The sequence below is a fragment of the Scyliorhinus canicula genome, chromosome 18, assembly GCF_902713615.1.
Source record: "Scyliorhinus canicula chromosome 18, sScyCan1.1, whole genome shotgun sequence".
NCBI classification, from domain to species: Eukaryota; Metazoa; Chordata; class Chondrichthyes; order Carcharhiniformes; family Scyliorhinidae; genus Scyliorhinus; species Scyliorhinus canicula.
Window position 1 is genome coordinate 31,332,376 of NC_052163.1, and position 20,389 is coordinate 31,352,764.

The 20,389-nt window shown below is 46.0% G+C and overlaps 1 protein-coding gene across 28 annotated transcripts in view; it reads right to left on the reverse strand.

The window, feature by feature from the left end:
* The window catches only part of rbfox3a (RNA binding fox-1 homolog 3a), a 1,730,437-nt gene that overhangs the window by 417,133 nt on the left and 1,292,915 nt on the right, over window positions 1-20,389 (reverse strand). The gene's annotated exons all lie outside the window — the stretch shown is intronic.

A 20,389-nucleotide genomic window follows, 5' to 3' on the forward strand; every position in this document is an offset into this window, starting at 1 on the left:
CCATTTTATTAACACTTGGGGCTGGGTGCTTAAGTTCAAGATTGAGCTGGATCCTGATACAGCATTTTAAGTTCTTGAATTTTCAATCCAAATCATAAATCTAGCAGTTTTCAATCATTTTTTTTATCAGGCTATTCATGTAAAATAAAATCTCCCGCTCCTGGCTGTGCATATTCTCGGACATTGAATGCAGTGGAAAATTATTTATTGCTGAAAAGTCCCTTTTGTGAGCTCATGAGTTATCAGAAACAGGCTAGATCTCTTGCTCACATTAGCATAGGTGCACTACCAGTTGCCTGAGTTATTCACCTCTCTGAGCAAGAGTGAGATTTTGTTGCAGGTGCGTGATAACCTCCTTTCCATTGTTGGAAATATTTACGGCAAGTGGTTTAAGCATTTGTGAAGAGCGGATTCCCCCTGTTGGAAAAGGTCAATGAGTGGTATTTGATTTTCCTTTTACAAGCAGGAAAAATAAAATGTGGCTATTGGCTGGAGCGCAAGGAAGGGATGTCTGACTGAGGAACAGGGGTCAGATTGGAAAAGGTGGAAAACAGTTAAATTCTTTCTGGAATGCTTCATAAATGAATGGTTTGAATCTTGACCCACACTGGCCATGATTCGAGCCAAGTACAAGAGACGGCCTAATGCTTTGAAAGCAAATTATCTCTGTGGTGCAGTAATAATGATGTCTGTTTTAGAATAAGTTAAATATTGCATTCACAATATTTTGTGGTCATAAAGCTATTATCCAGCATGGGTGTGACTCAGAAATTGCATTGCAAGCAGACATTGGGTAATGAGTGAGAGCATTGCTCACTGCAAAGTTTTACCCTCATGTTACAAGTCATTATAACAAACCATTTTGCATGGCATCTAATTTTCCATTAAAGTCAGCAAATGCATTGCATTCTTCATAAGATGGATCCCTATCATGTAGAGCTAATTTGTTGGTCTCCTTGAATGTAATGATAGAGTCTCACTTCATTTATATTAAAAAAAAATCTAAAATGCAGCCAAGAGGACTATTGCAGTGCCTCTATGACATTTACCATTCCTCTAAGAACCATGGCAAGTTTCATTCATTATAACATTAGCCCAGATTCTCATTTTGCAAGACATACTACTTTTCTCTATCATCCTTGCATGATACTTACCACGGAATCATCCAGTAATCTCTTCTTTTCCCATCCAGTCATGATACATGTTTCAAGCTGCTCAAAGTTGACCTGAGAAAACATGCTGACTATTAAGCAGACAACTTCATGGATCACTCAGGGATTATTTCAACGGACGTCATGGTTCCAAACTAATGATTCAGGCTCTCGTCAAGAAACACATCAGGCAGCAGATTCAATGATCCAAGCTTCTGTAAAGATCTGCATCTACTTCCCTAATTGATGCACCAAATAGTCTGAAAGAAAAGCTGCTGAATCAATACAGGTGGCACATTTGAAACACATATGCCTTCACTTGTACCTCATGACGTGTATAATTTGTGGTTAAATTATCCCTGTCTTTGCATAACAGAAAAATACCAAATCAAGCATGTATTTGCCATGAATGGAAAATGCACAAATCTTCTGCACTCTCAAACTAAAAGTCCATTAATAAAGGCAAAGGTTTGTCTTGCTAATGCTTTTTGTGAGCTGACTCAAATCGAGTTGGCTTTTGTCTGTCTTGTTGCAACATTGGGTTTAATTCTGATGGTGTTAAAATAAATTCAAGCTCAGAAAAGGTCTCTGTTCGTTAGATGTGCATACAGTTATGCTATTCATTCCAATTCTCTTCCCGCATCTAGTGACACACGAAGGCAAACCTTCGTCTCTTGGAGTAGGTCATTGTTGCCAGGGCTTTATGGCTTGAGGGGCACTACTCCACATGGTTGACTAGGAGTCTCTCCCATTCTTATGCCTGCCTTTGGTGTGTTTGGAAAGATTTGCAGGTTGACATACTCAACCTGTTTGATCGTATTATGAATGTACCTTCCTTGGCCATCAATTTCTGGGATGGGACTCAAACCTGGAGCTCCTGGCTCAGAGGCAGAGACACTACCCACTACCTGCCTAAGGATGAAAGAAATAATGGACGGGATTCTCTGTTGCCCGACGGCGATATCGTAATCGGTGACCGGGCGGAGAAACGATTCCGGCCGTGCCAGTTTGACGCTGTTTTGCAAGTCTCTGTCCCCCTCCGAAATGGCGTCATGGTGACGTGTACCTTGTGCAGTCGCAATGCCGTTGGCGCCTCATCGGCCGGCCCACTCGCAATGCTCCGCCACCGATAGGCCGAGTTCCCGAAAGCGTGGTGGCTGCGGACTAGTCCAGCAACACTACACTCGGCTGGGATCTGTGCCGCTGGCTGGGGGGGGGGGGGGGGGGCTTCAGCAAGGGTTGGGAGGGCTGGTGGGGGTAGCCAGGAAGTGGGCTGTGGGGTCACAGTCTGTGGGTCAGGTCAGCGCACGGCCAGCGCCATGTTGTACGACGTGACGCTGCAGGTCATCAGCCGTGCGCATGCGGCACGTGAGGCGGGTGTTTTGGTCGACACCGGTGCTAACCTCTCACTGGTACCGGAATCGTTGAGGGGTTCACGCCGATTTTTTTTGCGTTGACCTCCATTCGAGCCGGCACTTAGCCGCAGGAACGGAGAGTTCCACCCAATATTTTTAAGATGATAGCTTGTGAAGCCAAATTAAAAGGTATTAAAGTGTATGGGTTCCTTGTCAGAATCAGATCACGCTTGAGGTGAGGTTCAATGCCTTTTCTTGCCAGCTTGGACCTTGTAGGTCTCTCATGTAGAGACCATGAATTGGATTCAATTTGAATTTGAACTGGTTTTTGGAGCAAACAATGAGACGGAATAAGGGTTACCCCTGTCTAGTCTGCACATTGTAACTTTAAGAATGGGATTAAACTTTTTTTTAAAAAGCTAGATTTAGCACCAGATCCACACACAGGTAATGATCAAAGAGCTGCACTGATAGGTTGCACGTGCTGATAGTCCCTTGTATCAGATTCACACAATGATAAGAACAGGACCACAGAAGTATTACCAGTCAGCACCATGCTATTCTCCAGCTCCAGCAACACATACGGGTAACCATCTTGACACAATCTAGATTCTGTTCATCAGCACAAAACTGTTTCCCAATTCAAGTCTGGTCCCGTTAAAATTTTGTATCTAATATTCTATTAAATACAGACGATGCATACTCAGTATGTAGTACATCAAAAAGAATCAAGATCACCAATCTGAATATTGTGTTGTAGATGCTGTTCACTAAATTGTTCTTAAAAACAAAGTTATTAAGGTTTCGGGGAATTACTGGTGCTGGCCGTGTGAAGTGCTGGCCATGGTTTAGAAGAAATCAATAGTTTCTCTGCATTAATGTAAGAGATAATGGCTCCTGTCTGATAAATCTCACTCTACGCTCATTGTGATAGCCTGATCCTAATCAGCATGAGGCTCAATTACTGACATCATTGATTTTGAGGCTCAAGTGGGATTCATATTATCATTGCCGACAAAGGACAGAAAACCTAAAGCATTTCAGACATGCAATCTTTCTCTTTAAATACGTGCACTAACCCCCACCACCCCCTACCAATAGGCTATCCTGGCGAAACTTAAGAGAAAAGAAACACATGGCATACAAGAAGGTTAGGTTATTGTTGGTCATGGACACAAATTTTTGGCATCCTATGAATGTGAAGTTATTGTAACTTCACATTCATAGATGCAACTAATAAAATGTGAACATTTTAGGCGAGAATTTGGCTCTAATTTACCCTATGACACCAGACTAATAAGTGGTCTGTTCCATAAGATGAAGTACCTTAATACCATGGTCAGCACTGAACTGGATATATCATTCTGAATTGAATTGTTTCCAATATACAGAATAAATAACCAGATATTTCCAAATAGACATTACCATAGATAGAATCACCAAAGTTAATAATTGCTTTCGTACCCTTAACCTTAGACATGGAATATAAATTATTACATACTTTACACCAGTATTCATCAAGCACATTTCCATGTTTTCATTCCTGAAAACATGACTTTTCACCTGGATCAACGTTACACACTGTTATCAGACATAGACATCACATGTTCTTTGACTCGCTTATGGTACTGGCTTCAGAATGAATAGAATTGCTGATTTTAATAAAGCTGTCTTATCTGAATAGAATGATTATGCATAGCAATTTTCCAGGTTTGACAACAATTTCCTTATGATGATACCATTCTGAATCTTTGTGCCATTATGAAATTAAATGCTGTACAGGAAATTTAGTTATATACCCACGAGTTCAAACTCGTGTTCTTGAAGTGGCTGCTGGCGTATAAATCCTATTCAGATATCTCACGTACCAAAATTGATCCTTATTAATTTAGAAACTGAATGTCTGCCACGACTGTGTCATAATGTTCTTTTAAAATCTGGTCTGAAACTTACTTGTGGCCACCTCACAAGACAGATTCCTGAATGAGAATTTTGGAATAAAATCTAAGAGGTAGGTGTTGAATATTGAAGGAAAGTTTGACAATGAAATACTTTAAACATGAAATGATATTTAAAGATACCAATGACATTCTATTGTACCACATGAATGCTCCATTTATCAGATAGGGAGTATCCAAGATGATACGAGAAAAATGTTACTGGAATACAGATATTAGTCTGTGATGCCACCACAACTAAAGCAGAAGCAGATATCAGTTATTAGGGGGGAATGTTTAACCCACAGGACTGGGTGAGGTATCAACTATACAAAATGCACAATACTCCTCTCCAACAACTTCAACAGAGTGTAAAATGGAGGTGGATTTAAAAGCAATGCTGCATTCAATCTGGTCAGATAGCTGGCAGATGGATTTGGTTAAAATTGGCCCATTGAGTTTGACATGATTTCCAACAAGATGACTGCATCAATGAAACAGTTCCAGAAATTGTAAGTACGTGACTATTAGCAGACTCAAATAGCAAACCATGGTGACTCCCGGTGATGTGGATATGTTTTTCACCTCGTAGGATGACTACAGCCCCACTAATCTCATTCACTTTGTTTGATTAGTTTTCTTTTCCAAGTAGTGCACTGTATCAAGTAGTTTTGTTTTGGATATACCACAAACATAAGAACATAAAGAACATAAGAACTAGGATCAGGAGTAGGCCATTTGGCCCTTCGAGCCTGCACCGCCATTCGATGAGATCACGGCTGATCTTTTGTGGACTCAGCTCCACTTTCCCGCCTGAACACCATAACCCTTAATCCCTTTATTCTTCAAAAAACGATCTATCTTTATCTTGAAAACATTCAATGAAGGAGCCTCAACTGCTTCACTGCGCAAGGAATTCCACAGATTCACAACCCTTGGGTGAAGAAGTTCCTCCTAAGCTCAGTCCTAAATCTACTTCCCCTTATTTTGAGGCTATGCCTCCTAGTTTTGCTTTCACCCACCAGTGGAAACAACCTCCCCGCATCTATCTGATCTATTCCCTTCATAATTTTATATGTTTCTATAAGATCTCCCCTCGTCCTTCTAAATTCCAACGAGTACAGCCCCAATCTACTCAACTTCTCCTCATTATCCAACCCCCTCAACTCTGGGATCAACTTAGTGAATCTCCTCTGCACACCCTCCAGCGCCAGTACGTCTTTTCTCAGATAAGGAGACCAAAACTGAACACAATACTCCAGGTGTGGCCTCACTAACACCTTATACAGTTGCAGCATAACCTCCCTAGTCTTAAACTCCATCCCTCTCGCAATGAAGGACAAAATTCCATTTGCCTTCTTAATCACCTGTTGTACCTGTAAACCAACTTTTTGCGACTCATGCACAATGACACCCAGGTCCCTCTGCACAGCAGCATGTTTTAATATTTTATCATTTAAATAATAATCCCTTTGGCTGTTATTCCTACCAAAATGAATAACCTCATATTTGTCAACATTGTATTCCATCTGCCAGACCCGAGCCCATTCACTTAAACTATCCAAATTCCTCTGCAGACTTCCAGTATCCTCTGCACTTTTTGTTTTACCACTCATCTTAGTGTCATCTGCAAACTTGGAATCATTGCACTTAGTCCCCAACTCCAAATCATCTGTGTAAATTGTGAACAATGGTGGACCCAATACTGATCCCTGAAGGACACCACTAGCTACTGATTGCCAATCAGAGAAACACACATTAATCCCCACTCTTTACTTTCTATTAATTAACCAATCCTCTATCCATGCTACTACTTTACCCTTAAAGCCATGCATCATTATCTTATGCAGAAATCTTTTGTCTGGCACCTTGTCAAAAGCCTTCTGGAAAGCCAGATATACCACATCCATTGGCTCCCCGTTGTCTACCGCACTGGTAATCTCCTCAGAAAATTCCATTAAATTAGTTAGGTACGACCTGCTCTTTATGAACCCATGCTGCATCTGTCCAATGGGACAATTTCCATCCAGATGCCTCGCTATTTCTTCCTTGATGATAGATTCCAGCATCTTCCCTACAACCAAAGTTAAGCTAACTGGCCTATAATTACCCGCTTTCTGCCTACCTTCTTTTTTAAACAGTGGTGTCACTTTTGGTCACTTCCAATCCGCTGGGACCACCCCAGAGTCTAGTGAATTTTGCTAAATTATCACGAGTGCATTTGCAATTTCCCTAGCCATCTCTTTTCGTACCCTGGGATGCATTCCATCAGGGCCGGGAGACTTGTCTACCTTTAGCCCCATTACGTTGCCCTTCACTACCTCCTTAGTGATAACAATCGCCTCACCTGTCATAGCCTCATTTCCATCAGTCACTGGCATGTTATTTGTGTCATCCACTGTGAAGAACGCCCCAAAAAACCTGTTCAGTTCCTCAGCCATTTCCACATCTTCCATTATTAAATCTCCCTTCTCATCCTCCAAAGGACCAATATTTACCTTAGCCACTCTTTTTTGTTTTATTTATTTGTATAAAATATTATCTGTTTTTATATTCTGAGCAAGTTTACTCTCATAATCTATCTTACTCTTCTTTATAGCTTTTATAGTAGCTTTCTGTTGCTCCCTAAAGATTTCCTCAAGTCTGCCACCAATCTTTGCCACTTTGTATGCTTTTTCCTTCAATTTGATACTCTCCCTTATTTCCTTAGATATCCATGGTCGATTCTCCCTCTTTCTACCGTCCTTCCTTTTTGTTAGTATAAACTTTTGCTGAGCTCTGTGAAAAATCGCTTGCAAGGTTCTCCACTATTCCTCAACTGTTTCACCATAAAGTCTTAGCTCCCAGTCTACCTTCGCCAGCTCTTCTCTCATCCCATTGTAATTTCCTTTGTTTAAGCACATACATTTATAAGACACAAATACTAGCTGGAAGTTAAATAAGAGAAGGGAAAAGTTTTGGTGCAATAAAATAACAAAATTGATTTCATCAACTTGAGTAGTGGAAACAATTAAATCTGTTTCTGAAAGAAAGCTGCATAAATCTTACATGTAACAGGCTTGGGGCACTCCATCAAAAATTACAGGACCAAGAATTCAGGTAATTAGGAGAAAAATGGGAAGTGCGCTACAGCAGACACATTTGTAAATTTAAATATTCAGTGTTGTTTTTCCTTCTCTTCTTGAAGGATGGTACTTGCTATTCGGGTACACAGAGATACATGGCATGCACAAATAGCTATTTTAGCATGTTGTCTAAATACTGAGCTTTGGCAAATTGCTTGATTTTAGTGCACATCAGGGGCGGGATTCTCCCCTACCCGGCGTGACGGGGGGGGGTCCCGGCGTAGGGGAGTGGCGCCAACCACTCCGGGATCGGGCCTCCCCAAAGGTGGGGAATTCTCCCCACCTTTGGGGGCTAGCCCCGCGCCGGAGCGGTTGGCACCAGAAGACTGGCGCAAAAAACCGTCGCCAGCGGCCTTTCAGGCCCGCCGCCCGGCAGCGGGGCTGGCCGAAAGGCTTTGGCCGGTCGGCGCATGCGCCGGCGGTGACGTCAGCAGCCAGCTGCCGCTGACGTCACCACCGACGATTGCACGATGTGGGTTTCTCTTCTGCTTCTGCCATGGCGGAGGCCGTGGCGGCGGCGGAGAAGAAAGAGTGCACCCAGGGCACTGGCCCGGAGTCTGAGCGGGGGGCCCCGATCGCGGGCCTGGCCACCGTGGGGACACCCCCGGGGTCCGATCGCCCCGCGCCCCCCCCCCAGGACCCCGGGGGAACGGTTGCGCCACCGATCCCGCCGCCACCAGAGGTGGTTCAAACCTCGGCGGCGGGAGGGGCCTCCCAGCGGCGGGCCGGAGAGTCGCCGCAGGGGACTCGCCGATCGGAGTGGCGTGATTCCCGCCACCGCCACTTCCCGGGTGGCGGAGAATCTCTGACACGGCGGGGGCAGGATTTTCGGCGGCCCCAGTCGATTCTCCAACCCTGTTGGGGGTCGGAGAATTTCGCCCTAGAAATGTGTCCAATCTTTATCCAACCTGCATGCACTTTCCAGCAGCAGTCACGTTAAGATGCTGTGGAAAATGGTTGATTTTAATTTTTACCAGCCCAGAGCACCGAGTCAATTGTGGTGAGATCAGGGGCTGGTTTAGCACACTGGGCTAAATCGCTGGCTTTTAAAGCAGACCAAGGCAGGCCAGCAGCACGGTTCAATTCGCGTATCAGCCTCCCTGAACAGGCGCCGGAATGTGGCGACTAGGGGCTTTTCACAGTAACTTCATTGAAGCCTACTCGTGACAATAAGCGATTTTCATTTCATTTTCATTTTAACACTGCTGCCTCACAGCGCCGAGGTCCATGGTTTGATCCTGGCACTGGGTTACTGTCCGTGTGGAGTTTGCACATTCTTCCTGTGCTTGCGTGTGTTTCGCTTCTACAACCCAAAGTCGTGCAGGGTAGGTGAATTGGCCACGCCAAATTGTCCCTTGATTGGAAAAGATGAATTGGGCACTCTAAATTTATTTAAAAAGATATTGTGGTGAGATAAGCAGAATTCTCTTGCCTTTTTGTCAGTTGACTTGTGATAACCGGGATCAGAGGTATGAGTTAGCTTTCGGTTTCGTGAGCCAACGTATCATCAGTTTTGTATGTTGAACTGTTACCTGAGAATTCTTTCACTCCCCAGTTTACAGACCTGGGATCTGAATAATCTCTTACATATAGTCGTTTGGGAGTATTACTGAAAAAAAAATATGTTGGTAAAGATTTTTACCTTGCATTTATCAGGGTAGATGTACAAATATCAATAGTGATGGGAACAACAATTTATACTGCATGAGAAGATTGCTAATCAATCAGCACTCTCTTCTCATACCATTTTATAAAGCATTGTCCCCTTTACAATTGCTATTCTTACAGCTGACCTGTTGAATGCAGGACAAAAAGCTTGGACAGCATTATCTTTGTGCAGTAATATCCCTTCCATCTCAAGGGAAGCAAAAGCAAAGCCGTCCTTGAATGTCAGTAAGTTACCGTAACAAGTTCTTCTTTACCCTCCTATTCAATAAGCTCAATCTTTTTAAAGTTTGGTTGGCGATGTGTTCTCATTATTTCAAGCCTTCTTTTTCTTTGTAATCAGAAGAACTTTTGCCCCCTTTCTAGTGATATTTTATGAGGGTCAAAGATGTTTATTAAAAAAGATTGGGCTGAAAATTAATTAAATGTGATGGAAGTACAGCCTATATCCCTTGAAATGCAGACTGAGTCTTCTGTTGTGGGCTCGGGTCATTAACTTTACTATGATGAAATCAATGCATTCACTGAAAATAAACAGCCATCCCTAAATTTTAAAGGAGTGTGGAAAGAAATTCTGAGTGATTAGTTTTAACTGCACCATGCATGCCATGAGAGAACAGCTGCACTTTGAAACCCTTTCCGTACGAAAATGCTCACCTTTCAATAGAGATATTGTTAGTGGCTCGGAAGGGAGATGTTGGGACTATTATGGAGAAAGGAAAAAGCTGATGGACCATTCTTCTGCTGATGGTCATCACTGTTTCACGAGGCACAAGATTGAGGTCCGTGGGTGCCAGCCCTCTATCCATGATCGCTATCACCAGCACATGGCTGGATTCTTCATTCTATTGCCTTGTGAACATGCCATCTATGTGGTGGGGCATCAACCATTTCACTCGGCAGCCTCTGGAAAGGCATTAGCAGCAGACAGAGAAACCTACATGGTGCCAACTGGGTTCTGGGTCCCTGGCAGAAGAGAGGAAAGCTCATTATTTAATTGCTACAGTAGCAGCAAAGGAGCACATCTGTCACCGAAAGATTACTTGCAAAGAAATACTAAAGTAATTTTATTTTAACAAAAACCAACAAGGCCACTCGACCTGCAATTGTCCACGCTGTCAATGTCAACGAGGGAGTTGGGAAACCAGTAATTTGGCATTCATAAATTCCACAACAGTGACTATTTTATAAATGGAAGCGCTTATTTGAAAAATGAAATCCACTATCTCAGGAAATCCTCTGAAAAGACCGGGAGCTTATGGGCTCTTCATGATTAGCATTCCTGTATTCCTTGGAACTCTTAAAATATCACCTAATTGGATAAACTACCGAATTGGCTTTGCTTTTGACTTGAATTTATATCTGATAAGGTCGGAGTTTGTAAGAGTACAGGAATAGGAACAGTCAGCGATAAGATGTTTCAAGAAACCTCGAGTGCGTGATTATGTTTCGGTCAGCTTTGGTGTGTTTGAAATCATTGTGAAACCTTTTCTTTGCTGGCCAGTCACCATGGAACCAGGTGATAACAATGAAACCTATCTCTAAAACAAAACTTTCAATCACCTACACAGAATAACGCCAAGGGCCCAATATTGGAACACATGGAGCCTTAAGTACGAGAATAACACTTGCAAATTGGTATGATAGAATCATGAATGTCTATTAACATCCACTGTTTACATGGGATAATCTCCTCTCGTGTGACAGATGCTTGAGGTTTCACTTAAACGTTTTGTCTGGGAATCTATCCCAGGCATCCACTGCTCTGTCAGGGAAGCGGAAAAATTCTGCTCACCTCTTGTCTCACTCAGAATTTGTACCCATGTCCTCTGCTTTAGAATTCAGTTTAAATTAAACAGCTTATGTACACTTACATTATCTATGACTGTCATTTTAAAGACCATAGTACGTTTTCCAATTGTTAATAACGTAAATCAAAACTTCCGGTGGTGGCTATGAAGGAGTAAGTCGCACATCTGGTGGATCCCGCTCGAGTAGGACTTTTGGACCTTTTCCTCCGATTTTCTACCAGACTTGAATTGTAAAACTGATGACAGAGGCAATTGTGTACTGAATTCCCACATTGGTGCATGGAGAGGTGGACTAGAAGTGCTCGTAAAGGCAGAAGCAGAAAGACAGAGAAGGCTTGGGCTGAAGCTGCAGCAGGAGACAGCATGGCGGAGGACCCGACCTCTGGTTTGTCGACCCAGCGGTCAACGGAGCAGCAGATACCGGTTATTCAGGAAGGCTTTGCTAAGCAGAAACGGGACTGCTTGGACCTGATAAAAGAGTCAATTGAGCGACTGGAGCTTAGATTAGATGCCCAAGATCGGGCGATCCAGAAAGTAGAGAAGGCGTGGCTGAGCAGGAGGAACATCAAACTGTGGTGGCATTGGAGGTGGGGATGCTGAGAGACCAGCAGAAGAAGCTCCTGGAGAAGGTGGAGGACCTAGAGAATAGGTCCCGCCAACAGAACTTGAGAATCGTTGGGCTCCCGGAGGGGTCTGAAGAAGCGGATGCTGGGGCATACATCGCAGACATGTTTGAGAAGCTGCTGGGCGATGGAAAATTCTCCCAGCCCTTGGAGGTGGACAGGGCTCACAGAGCACTCGCGAGGAAGCCGCGAACACATGTGCCCTCTTGACCGGCCCATTTAACCCTCGAACATTCCAGATGATCAGCCTAGTTGGGGTTCTCATTGCCCCCCCGCCTTTGCCGATCAGCCATCCCCTTTATTGGGCACACCTCCAGCCCATGCTCCGCGCCTCCTCCGGCCCGCCCCCAGGCAGCCTCTGTCCCCAACCTCCTCTCTGTCCCTTAGCCCAAGTCCCTCCCTCGTCAGCAGAACATTTAACCCCCTCTCCCCCTGTCATAATATCCACTCATGTATATAATGAGATGCAGACAGGCAGTGATTGACACACAAAATGACCAAAGAACACACAACACAGAACAACCAATCACCAGACAGGACACCACCACTATAAAGCCCACAGGGCATTAAGACTCCCGCTCTTTTCGGGACCCAGATACTGAGACAGTCAGAGTGCACAAGTTAGTGGGCACTATTGTCATGTGGTAGCTAGTAAGTCTGGTTGAGCCAATAAGAGGTCATCGGTAGGATTAGTAGAGTGTCAACCCACAGCTGAACATGTACAGCAGTTCATAGTTAAGTAAAACAGTGTTGGATCATCTCCGGTGTCAGACGTTTGTTTCTAGCTTCCCTGCATCCAGTTGCAGTCGACGTCGAACCAACCTGCCTAACACATCACCCCCCACTAGGAATAACACTCTGTAACCCAATCCCTTTAATAAACCGAACATATGCAGACCCCCACTGTGCTTCTGTGAGCTAGCCCGCCCAGTTAGCTTGGTGGCCCCCATCCCTGGCGCCGGATAGTCTCCCGCCTATTGTTCCCTCCCCACCCTCCCCCCCCCTGCTCATACAAACAAACTCCAACCTCAAACAATCCCCACACAATTGCCCGACAGAAAAACACCAAAATCTAAACAAGCACACCTCCATCCCCCACCAGTGCAAATGAAAACCTTAACTCACTCAGCTCTACCGCTGGTCCCAAATCAATGCAAAAGGCATTACAAACAGCTTCCACAAAACGAAAAACGAGAAACTTTTTTTTAAAAGAACAGAAAAACAAAAAAAACATGAATTTTGCAGCAAAGTTCAAATGTTCTCAGTCCACCACCAGTCCTTTCCTTTTCGCGAAGTCCAGCGCGTCCTCAGGCAACTCGAAATAAAAGTGCTGTTCCTCGTGCGTGACCCAGAGACGGGCCAGATACAACAGTCCGAACTTCACCATTTTCTTAAAAAGATTGACCTAATCTGGTCGAAGCCTGCTCTTCTCCTGGCCACCTCTACACTCGTGTCTTGGTAGACCCACAGGATAGCATTGTCCCACTCACAGCTCCGTGTCTGCTTGGCCCACTGTAGAATGCGCTCCTTATCCAAGTACCTGTGGAATCTCACCACCATTGCCCTTGGTGGTGAGATTCTTAGGGGACTGAAGGCGGACGTGGTAATGATGCAGGAGACGCACCTTAGAGTAATTGACCAGGTTAGACTAAGGAAAGGCTGGGTCAGTCAGGTCCTTCACTCGGGACTAGACTCAAAGACTAGAGAGGTCGCGATCCTGATCAATAAGCAGGTGGTGTTTGAGGCGGGTAGAATAGCCTCGGATGTGGGAGGTCGTTACATTATGGTCAGTGGGAAACTAGAGGGCGAGCAGGTGGTGTTAGTAAATGTGTATGCGCCAAATTAGGGTGATGTGGAGTTTATAAAGAGGATGCTGGGGAAGATACTGGACCTGGACTCGCACAGGTTGGTCATGGGAGGCGACTTCAACACAGTTATTGACCCTGGCTTGGACCGGTCAAGCTCGAAAACGGGCAGGGTGCCTGCAATGGCAAAGGAACCAAAAGCATTCATGGAGAAGATGGGGGGGGGGGGGGGGGGGGGGGTAGATCCATTGAGATTTGGGCAGCCGAGGGTGAAGGAGTTCTCCTTCTACTCACACGTGCATAAAGTGTACTCCCAGATAGATTTCTTTATTTTGAGCAGGGCCTTACTTGCAGGGGTGGTGGACACGGGGTACTCAGCGATCACAATCTCAGACCATGCTCCGGGACTTTTAGCTGGCGAAGGGGTGTGCGAGCAGCTGAGGAAATGTATTCAGAACTACATGCAGGTTAACGACACGGGGGAAATTTCAGCAGCGGTGGTCAGAGGGGAGCTGATTTCGATACAGGCCCAGAGGGATAAGGTGGACAAGGCAGAGATGGACCGACTGGTTAAGGAGATACTACAGATTGATAGGAGGTATGCGGAGACCCCAGAGACAGGGCTTTTAAGGGAACAGCGGAGGCCACAGGTGGAGATCAGCTTGTAAACCACAGGGAGGGTAGTGGAGCAGCTCAGAAAGGTGAGGGGGCGATCTATGAGCATGGAGAGAAGGCCAGCAGAATGCTTGCACAGCAGCTTAGAAAGAGGGAGGCAGCCAGGGAGATAGGGAAAGTAAATGACGGAGATGGGAACCTGGTTGGAGATTCAGCAGGGGTGAATAAGGCGTTTAGGGATTTCTACAGTAGGCTGGACAGGTCGGAACCCCCTACGGAGCCAGAGGGGGGGGGGGGCTGAATTTCCCAAGGGAGCTGGGGCCCCCGATTGGGTTGGAAGAGATAGTGGAGGGTCTGAAGGCCATGCAGTCGGGTAAAGCCCCGGGGCCGGACGGGTACCCAGTGGAGTTCTATAAAAAGTTCTCTGGGTCATTGGGGCCGGTGTTGATGAGGATGTTCAATGAGGCAAGGGAAAGAGGGATGTTGCCCCCGACGATGTCACAGGCCACAATTTCGCTGATTCTAAAGCGGGACAAGAACCCGGAGCTGTGTGGGTCCTATAGGCCATTATCCCTGTTGAATGTGGATGCCAAATTGCTGGCCAAAAGTTTGTCCTCCAGGATTGAGGATTGTGTTCCGGACGTTATTGGGGATGACCAGATGGGGTTTGTTAAGGGTCGGCAGTTGGTGGACAATGTAAGAATGTTAAACATGATCATGATGCCCCGGAAGGTAGGGAGGTTGAGGTAGTGATCGCAATGGATGTCGAAAAGGCTTTTGATCGGGTAGAATGGGATTATCTGTGGGAGGTACTGGGACGGTTCGGATTTGGGTGGGGCTTTATTGATTGGGCCAGGTTGCTGTATCAGGCTCCTGTGGCAAGCGTACGGACGAATAGGACAACATCGGACTATTTTAGACTGCACCGGGGGATGAGACAGCGCTACCCCCTCTCCCCACTGTTGTTCGCGCTAGCTATAGAGCCGTTGGCATTGCTCTGAGTGCCTCAAGGGGCTGGTCTGGCGGGGGGGGGGGGGGGGGGGGGGGGGGGAGTTGGAGCACAGAGTCTCGCTCTCTGCAGACGACCTGCTTCTGTATGTATCGGACCCAATAGAGGGGATGGAAGAAATCATGAGGATTGTTGGGGATTTTGGCCGGTTGTGGGGTATAAGCTAAATATGGGGAAAAGTGAGATGTTTGCGGTCCAGGCGAGGAGACAGGAGAGGCGATTGGGGGAGCTGCCGTTTAGATTAGTTGGGGGAAGCTTTAGGTACCTAGGCATTCAAGTAGCGTGGGAATGGGACCGGCTGCAAAATTAAATCTGGCCTGACTAGTAGACCAAATGAAGGACGATTTTCGGAGGTGGGACGTGCTCCTGTTGTCATTAGCTGGGAGGGTGCAGACAGTGAAGATGACGGTCCTCCCGAGATTCCTGTTCGTGTTTCAATGTCTCCTCACCTTTATTCTGCGGTCCTTTTTTAAACGGGTCAACAAAGTGATCACTGGCTTTGTTTGGACACGCAAGACCCCGCGAGTAAGGAAGGTAATGCTTGAGCGGAGTCGAGGAGAGGGCGGGCTGGCGCTGCCAAATTTTAGTAACTATTACTGGGCGGCGAAGATAGCCATGATCAGGAATGGATGGTGGGGGAGGGGTCGGCATGGCAGCGTATGGAGGCGGCTTCATGCAAGGGCACCAGTCTGGGGCTTTGGTAACTGCGCCTCTGCCGTTCCAGCCGGCACGGTACTCCACCAGCCCCTTGGTGGTGGCGGCCCTGAGAGTCTGGGGGCAATGGAGGAGTCATGTGGGAGCAGACGGAGCATCGGTCTGGTCCCCAATCTGTAATAATCACCGGTTTGCCCCGGGAAGTATGGATGGGGGGTTCCGGATATGGCGGAGAGCAGGGATTGAGAGGATGGGGGATATGTTTATAGAGGGGGGCTTTCCGAGTATGAGGGCACTGGAGGAGAAGTTTGGGTTGGCGAGTGGAAATGAATTCAGCTATCTGCAGGTGCGGGACTTCCTTCGTAAACAGGTGTCAACCTTCCCGCTCCTACCGCTAGGGGGATTCAGGACAGGGTAGTTTTCAGAGGGTGGGTAGGAGAAGGGAGCGTCTCGGACATTTACAAGGAACGTATGGGGTCAGAGGAGACGCAGTCCAGGAGCTGAAGCGCAAGTGGGAGGATTAGCTGGGAGGAGAGATAGAGGAGGGTCTGTGGGTGGGTGCGTTGAGTAGAGTCAATGCGTCAGCAACATGTGCCAGGCTCAGCCTGACACAATTCAAGGTTGTTAACCGGGCTCACATGACAGTGGCCCGGATGAGCAGATTCGTTGGGGTGGAAGACAGGTGCGCAAAATGTGTGGGAGGACCAGCGAACCATGTCCACATGTTCTGGACATGCCCGAAGCTTGGGGGATTTTGGCAGGGGTTTGCAGATGTCATGTCCACGGTGCTAAAAACAAGGGTGGCACTGAGTCCAGAGGTGGCGATTTTCGGGGTGTTGGCAGACCCGGGAATCCAGGAGGAGAAAGAGGCAGACATTCTGGCCTTTGCTTCCCTAATAGCCCGGAGACGGATACTATTAGCTTGGAGGGACTCAAAGCCCCGAAGTCGGAGACCTGGCTATCGGACATGGCTAGCTTTCTCTGTTTGGAGAAAATCAAGTTCGCCTTGAGAGGGTCTCACGGTAGCATGGTGGTTAGCATCAATGCTTCACAGCTCCAGGGTCCCAGGTTCGATTCCCGGCTGGGTCACTGTCTGTGTGGAGTCTGCACGTCCTCCCCGTGTGTGCGTGGGTTTCCTCCGGGTGCTCCGGTTTCCTCCCACAGTCCAAAGATGTGCGGGTTAGGTGGATTGGCCATGCTAAATTGCCCGTAGTGTAAGGTTAATGGGGGGATTGTTGGGTTACGGTTATACGGGTTCCGTGGGTTTAAGTAGGGTGATCATTGCTCGGCACAACATCGAGGGCCGAAGGGCCTGTTCTGTGCTGTACTGTTCTATGTCTATGTCACTGTTACGGTTCGCCCAGAGGTGGGCGAACCGTTCGTCGACTTCTTCGTGGAAAATTAATCATCAGCAGAAGTGGGTTGGGGGGGGGGGGGTGATTAGTTTAGTTTCGAATAGGGGGCTAATAAAGGTGGGACCTGTAAGGGAGGGAGACGGCTTTTGCACTATGTTTATAGTATCATGTACATTGTTTATTTTGTTGTTGTTAAACCAAAAAGATCTCAATAAAATATTTATTTTAAAAAAAAATCAAAAATTGTAAAACGATGGGGTGGATTGTCAATTGCCCTGCACCGCGAACGGGATTCCTGATTGGGTGGACAATGGAGCACCCCCCCCAAGTTGGCTTTGGCGCCGATCCCAAGGTCTGGCGGCACAATACAAATCCTGCACCCCCCCCCCTCCCTTGCCCCCGATGGGTAAGTGCACCCTCCTGCCGTTTCCACCATGGAAATAACAGGTCACTGACCAACAACAGCCGCCCCCCGACCCCCCCATTAGAACCCCCTAAAGGCCCACATCAGGGACTCCCCCATCAGAACCCCCAATAGAGACTCCCATCAGGGACCCAGCAGTCATCCCTGCCTGAAACCTCAAGAGCAGTCAAGGCAGTAGAGCGAGAAATCACTGCATTTTCACTTATCCTTCCCTAACATCTGCTGCCTCAGACAAAGATGTTTAAAGCAGCAGCTGTTACAAGTGCCACAGGCTTCCTCGAATGCCAAGTACAGGTCAAAGGGCTTGAAATCCCTTGACAGCTGTTGAAATCTTCCATTCAATTCCACAGAGCAACATATTTCACTGGCCAGTGATTGACAGTTTTATTGGTCCAGGCACAGATGCTTCGGGGGTATGTTTATTTTTCTTTCTCTTCATGCTTGAATGCATCTCAAGTACCATCCATTGATGCTTGGCACAATGCTTACAAACACTCTTGCTATGATTGACATCAAAAGAAGCTTAGTAGTTTCACTTCCTTTTTACAATAGAGGGCGCTTCTTGAATTGGCCAGATTGTGTTTTCTGTCCAGCAGCATGGCACCCCACTAGGTGAGAGGTGAGGGGGGTGGGGTCTAAAGATAGATCCTTGAGGGAAACCAGAGGCAAGGAAGCAATAGTGAAAAGACAAAACAATTGCAAGTGAGACTCAGGCTACGATTAGATATGAATGGGACAAGGCAAAAGCAGTCCCACCTTGCTGGATAACAGTGTGGATGAGTTGAAGGAGGATACTGACAGCAAACATGTCAAAGGTTGCAGGCAGGTCGATGAAGGATGAAGAGGAAAAGTGTACCTTAGGTTGTCCTAATAAGAACAGTTTCCGTACTGTGGCAGAGGAGGGAACCTGATTCGAGAGAGGAAGCATGAAGTTCTGGGAAAAGTAGGCACAGATTTGGGAGGTAACTATGCATTTTGGAAGGGGGTTGGAATTTGGAGATTGCAAGGATGGTGAGATCAAGGGTTGATTTTTTTGAGGGGGAGCTGATGATGTCAGATATGAAGGAAAGTGAGTGTGTCTGATAAAAGAGAGATAGCCATTGACAATATCAGTTAATAGGGGTACCAGGAAGGCAAGCTGGGTTGATGGCAGTTCAATGGGAATATAGTCAGGAGAGCTGGAGGTGGGTCTCATGTAAAAGATGACCTCAGAGAGGGCATGAGGTAAAATAGGACAGCAACGAAAGAAAGATGCAAGTTCAGGGTTAGGGCTGCAGGAAATGTAAGAGGTAGTTTGATCTGGTGGATTAGTAGGGAGGGAAACAGCAGGGGAAGCTGACAGAACGTTTCTGTTGACAGCTGAGTCCATGAGCTTCTTGCATTGGTGGAGGTGAGTTTGGGGGATGCAGGGGAGAAGTTTTAAAGATGGCATTGATTCATTTCCTCACAATAAATGATTAGTTGGCTGTTCTTGTTCTTCCTAAGTCACTAGTGCTGATATCAAATGTAGCACACGTATAAAGATCAATTCATTTATCATCCTAAACCTGTATCTATCTTTGTCTGAATGGCGCAACTGGACACTTGATAAACTTACTGAATCATCAGGAAGTATAGCCTTTGTGCAGAGGCAATCTCCATTACACAGCCCTCTAAGCTCCCGATGCAACATAAGCTTGATGTGGAAATAAAGCAGAAAATGCATGGATGCTTCATTCAAAATATGGAACCATGACTAAACACAATGAAAGAAACAAACTGACACAAACAACGGTCCTCCGTTGACAACTTTGCCGTAAAGTGGTTGCAGAGAGAAACTTTCAAAATTTTTACTTGGTCAGAAAAACAAAGTGAAAAGTAAAATATTCCAGCACTATTCTTTTCATCAGTGATATTTCAAGGGGGAAAATGAAAAGTCCACAATGATCTTTTCACTGGAAATACTCCAGTCTGCTTTAATGCAGTTCTTGAGCTTGCTCAAGCCTCACTAGATGCACGGCAAAGAAATACCAAAAGTAAAATGCTCCGCTTCCTGGTGGCCCAATGAGTTTTTCGAGTAACTTGTTGAGCCTGTGGACAGAGGTGGGTTCACATTTATTATGGTGAGTTAACTGATCTTAGAGCGGCGACTGTATTTGGCTCAACATCTCAACAGGAACTCCATGTAGTTTGGGAACGAGCACCATGGATTCAGGATGGACTCTGGTACTGGAAGGGGCAACTTTTCTTTCTTCTCTCACTTGATAAACATTTGTTCAGGTAAATGTATTCTCATGTATTTATTTTGCAGCGATCCCGCTCCTCAGCTTCACGCCATTCTTAATCTCATCTAGTGACTGAACAAAGATTTTTTCCATCATTTGACGCTACGTGGATCAGAGGCTCTGGGATGCTAGTCCTTTTCCAATTCCTTTTACCCGTCATCTCATTCTCACCCTATTTTTCATTCGAACCTCATCCTTTCTAGGCTTCACCATTCCCATTGACACCAAATGATCGGTTTTGTCTCCCACACTCTTACCCCAACAAATTTTAAGCATGATGAAATGCAGAGCCCTTCTGCTGGCACCTTGGTCCATATCCTTTCTTTTGTAGCCAGGAGTTTTCTCCTTATGTATGTGAATATTTCTTCTTGCTCTACCAGTCAAGATCTTCCTCAACTCGTCTTCCTCTGGGAGATCATCAAGAACCATGTTATCAACCATCTCAGTTTTTACATCCCTTTACTTAATCTAATTTATATCCTTCTGAAATTGCAGCACTCTGCCCCAAAGTATTATCAGATTGCCGAGAAATTGCCAATTGCAGTGGAGCAGACAACCCTCTTCCTGGCTGAAACTGTACACAAACAGTCTGACAA